General features: G+C 40.1%; 1 long non-coding RNA gene across 1 annotated transcript; it reads left to right on the forward strand.

The window, feature by feature from the left end:
- Positions 1–378: 378 nt before the first annotated feature.
- LOC113758785 lies at positions 379–2,589 on the forward strand. Its single transcript, XR_003466853.1, has 3 exons — positions 379–499; positions 1,563–1,626; positions 2,444–2,589. It is a non-coding gene; the product is annotated as an uncharacterized LOC113758785 (long non-coding RNA).
- Positions 2,590–4,867: the final 2,278 nt, after the last annotated feature.

The following is a 4,867-nucleotide window of genomic DNA, read 5'->3' on the forward strand; positions in this document are numbered from 1 at the left end:
TGCATTTCATTTCAATTCATTTTACTTGAAGTAAAATATTTCCTTGAGCTAGGTTGTAAATAATTCACCACTTGTAATTGTCCAAGTGTTCTTTTATTAGTGGTAGAGACTTTATGTGAGAGATTAGAGGTGTTGAATAATTATTGGTGCATTTGGAAAGGTAAGAATGGCATTAGTCAAAGATTAAGAAAGGTTAGGACAATAATGGAGCCATGTGGCAAAACCCTAGCCATGTATCTTGTTTGACCAAAGGATTAGAGGAATTTTAAACCAACTTTGCTTCATTTTCCTCCAAAATTTCGTCCACCTTAAGGGCTTCCAAGGGAAGGAAGAAAACTCCATCTTCTTGCTATGACAACCTTAGTTTGATCTTGAACAAAAACCAAAAGAGAAAGATCTAGAGTTTGTGAGAAAATTTCCTTCAATCTTTGAGGTTGTTTCAAGCCTAAAGCTTCTATTGTGGTGGTTTGTTTGGTGACCAAAGCAACTTGTAAGTAAGGTATGTAATCTTTAAAATTTGGGTTTATGATGTTATATCATCTACTTGAGGTTGAAATGGTGAAAACAACTTGTTATGGTTGAATTTGGGGTTAGTTTCTTGAGTTAATCAAGTAATGGTTAGGTTTACTAATATGCATACCAAGTGTTTGATGAAATGTCTAACCCTTATTCATGTGTGTTTATGAAGTATTGATATGTTTTAAACCCCTATTTAGTTGGATCTAATACTTGTTATGTGCAAGGAATGAAAATAACAAGAAGAGTAGAAGTTAGAAATTTTTTAAAGTGTGCTGACCGAAACTTTTTAAGCTTGCTGCCCGGTTTTTCCTTGATATTTTCATGCACATTTTGGCTACAAATGTGAGTATTATATGTTGGGTTATGTGTGTGGAGGTTGTCTACAAAAAATTAGCCAATTTGGTTGAATAAATTTTGAGTTATAAACAAAGGAGGAAAACTGGACTAGGTCCAGAAATTTTCTGTCCAGCCATCTTGTTAAGGTCATAACGTGTTACTCACTGATCAGAATTGAGTGCCGTTTATGGCAATTGAAAGTAGACTCTTAGAGCTTTAAAACGGTACAAAGCTCATTTTCTGGTTCATCCCGAGCGATCCGTGGCGAGTCTGGAAAGTTGGCTGTCCGGGAAGTACTGTTCATCCGAGACAGTCCAGAAAGTTCATTTGGTTTCTTAATTTTGAGCCACTTATGTTGGGATTTTGGAAATGGTTTCTTCTAGACAAATTTAGCCTTATGAACCTAGTTTCCAATGCAACTGACGGAACCAAATTCTGACTTTCCCACAATGAGCAATGACCGTTTTCCCGAGGCTGGCCGGGCGAGACAGTTTAACCCGTAATGAAGCCTTTGAGCTGTAGTGAAACTTTTCTTTTGCCAAACTTTCATGTACATACTAGACTTGTTTTCCATGAACTTTCACCGTGGTTTAGACCCTATTTGCATGCCGGATTAAGTAGCTTAAGCTACTCACTTGGCCTCTTAATGAACCTATACTTTAGTAGGGAACGAATCCAATTATTAATGTTTTCACTCGTTGACCTAGGTTTGGGCAACGACGGTGATCGTAACTGAGACGTTTGACGTCGATTATTACTTTTGCTTGACAGGTGAGTGTTCCACTACCTGCTACTTGTTATGAGAAATATTCGTGTACTTGAAAGTATTGAATTGTTATTGTTTGAGCCAAACACTGTTTTAATTAAAATTGAGGCGAGTGTGTACTTTATCGCACTCGACCTTTCTTATTTTTTCTTTTCACTGAGGCTCTACTTACTGAATGAATTAACATGAAATGAGATATTGCTATACATGACTGTGCTTAAGTTGCGTGGATGACATTCCACCAACTACTGTTACTGTTTGGGTACCCAACCTCATAGGTGAGTCGGTTGTATCGAGCCAGCAAGGGCTTGGTCGAGAAGGCCGATAAACCTTGAGGACTGTTTACTGTTCACTGGAAATTGAATCTTGCTTGGAGGTCCCTGGTGAAGCATAGCCGCTGTGCTTGCTTGTTGTGTTGTCCAGCACCACCAGTGATAAAATCCTCGGCTTGATACTGTTTCATTGGAATCCTTGAGCATTGGAAACTCGGATTCCTGGTATACTCGAGTATTACCAAACTACTGTTTATGGAGTGCGGGCCCGGTGGGGGGTTGTTTGGTGGACGGAGACTGGTGAAAGTGGTGTTCTACGGACCTATATACTGTTACAAGTGTTGACGGAGTGTCAACAGGAGGCAATTATGATCAAGCTCAAGTGGACCTTTGGCTTTTGAAAGCCACCCGTATCCTTGAATTGAACTGTTATTTTACTGTACGGTGTTTAGTTGGCTATTTTGTGATTTTATGTGGCTATGTGTTTACTTGTTTACCTGGAACCTCACTGGGCTTTAGCTCACTCCATTCCCTTTGTTTTCCTTAACAGATCGGGAAGGGATTTGATCGAGGGCTTTCTTAGCTTTATTTTGCCGTTCTTGCGTTTTGAGGTTGTAACTTTCGTTTAAGCAGACTTGTAAGCTTAAATTCTTAAGGGTGATTTATATTATGTAATTTTGAGTGAAGCGTGGTAAGTTGGCATACGATGATATATGTACTAAGCTGAATTGTTGAATTAGTGATTATGTTTGAGTTAGTGTTTCAATCCCCTGCTTTGTCAAATGTTACATTCGTTTCATTGATGATATTAGTAGTTTGAACGACTGAGTCCTGGCGAGAGTTGGGCAGGCAGTCCGTTGATACCCTGGGGTTTGCCCTAGGGAGAGGTGGGGCTGTCACAGTTGGTATCAGAGCTTAGGCTTCAGATCTTTGTAGAGTATCCTAGACATAAAAGCTCAGGATGCTGGACTGTGGGATTGGTTTGAAAGTTAAGTGATCACTGGAAGGAAAAAAAAAATTTTGAGCCTAGGTTTGAATTGGTTTGGGCGAGTTAGGAATTTTCGACTTGAGGATTATATTTGATTATTTTCCCTTAAGAGTACTTAAGTTTATCTACACTTTGTGTAGGCTGGATGAATCTGGCGGCCCTAGTAATAGACCGGTTGGCGAGCCATCCCGTGGGGACTTACCGATGATTAAGTATCAAATCAGACCCGGAGGCCTAGAGCCTATTGGGGCTTATCTAATCACTACAAGTGGTGTGAGTGTCTGCAAATTTTACCTATTCTAATGGAGTAGTGTTGGCCGTTGTGAAGGAGCGAAAGTTGCTTGCCCGGGACAATGCTAGGTTTAAAGCTGAAGTCAATCAACTAAAGGAAACTAAAATGCAAGCCGATCGAATTAAGGAGCACAGGTATGATATGGTTGAAGGCCATCAAAGGATTGGTAAATCTTTGTATGTAACTTGGAGAAGCTCAGGAACGCGTTTAGGGGGCAATAAAAGTGAGGAATAGAGTCGAGTCAAACCTGAATGTTTGTGATGACCTGTTTGGGGACTTCAGTAGACTTAAGTGGTGACGTCTCTAACATTGGAGACGAGGCAAGTGTTGACCTTGCCTAGACCGGAGGAGGGTCAGCTAGTCCCGCATCAAACTAAGCCTACACCTCTAGGCTACTACTTTGGATGATTTTGACTACTATACATAGAAAGGATAAGGGATGTGGTGACTCGGTGGTTGTACAATTTTCTTTTGACTACTTGCACTGGATTTTTCCTTGATATGACTGTATGACTGTATTTGTATCTGTGAGTCTTGTACCTGATACTTTTGGTCTAGTTATCTTACAAACAACTACTATGAGCCTTGGAATGTATAATACTTTGACTTTGATTGTGACTGTGAATTGGACTGTGACTGTTACGGTGACTTTGACCTCGACTTTATTACGACATTGGCATTTAATTGCTTTATATTTTCACTCCCTTATTGTGACTCCGATTTCATTTTATTTGACTTTTGTAAAGGAATAATCATCTATCATGTACCAACACGTACTTACCCATTGGTTAAAATACTTGGACCCTAGACCAGTGAGTAATAAAGGAGAATAGGTCCAGGACCAAGAAGAGGAATAAAGGTTTGTAGTCAATTAGAACCAGGGACCCGGAGGTGGAGTAGGGGACCAGGTAGCTACAGCTATCAATCGTATGACCGATCTACTGTTTACTGGCCATTCGGTTGACCAACAAGGTCAAACACCGGGTAACTAGTAAAGGAACCTTGAAGTAAGTGAAGATAGAGTCCTAAATCAGTTCCAAAAGTTCACACCTCTTAAATTTCTTGGAGAACTAGATCCCGAAATTGCCGAGAACTGGTTTGAAAGAATGGAAGATATTTTACTGCTTCGCGTGGTCTCTGCGCGAAGTGAGCTTGGGGCCAAATGGTGTTATTGTTTCGATTATGTGAGTCAGTGGAAAGGACTAGGTGCTCTTTTTGGGCGTAAGCTATGAATCATGACTGTTATAAGCGTAAACCCTTTATCAGGATACTTGGGAGGAATAGATATGTACGTCGGGTAGGAATCTGTAATATGGGTGATTTACTCTTAGGACCGGCCGGCTCGAGTTGTGAATTACCTTATTGTGGATTCTTGTACTTGAGTACCAAAAAGTGGAGAGCCCTAGAATAAGGGTCTGTATCTTGATTGCACTTGAGACAAGTTTTAATGGCAAAAGTCAAGGCGCGAAAGATCCTAATATTTGACCTAGTTATTGGACTGATTGAGGGAATAAATCTCGGAAGCTATCATGGACTAATCTCAAAATAGTCTGACAGGGTTTCTATAGATGGTGGATTATACTGTACGTCGAGAAATTTGCACTGAAGATCTGTTTCCTTCACCCATGACTGTGAAGACATGATAAGTGTTTATTTCGAATGTGGGGCGGTTTGATTACAACTATATGGATATT

This window comes from Coffea eugenioides, unplaced genomic scaffold (genome assembly GCF_003713205.1).
Source record: "Coffea eugenioides isolate CCC68of unplaced genomic scaffold, Ceug_1.0 ScVebR1_715;HRSCAF=1439, whole genome shotgun sequence".
Taxonomy (NCBI): domain Eukaryota; kingdom Viridiplantae; phylum Streptophyta; class Magnoliopsida; order Gentianales; family Rubiaceae; genus Coffea; species Coffea eugenioides.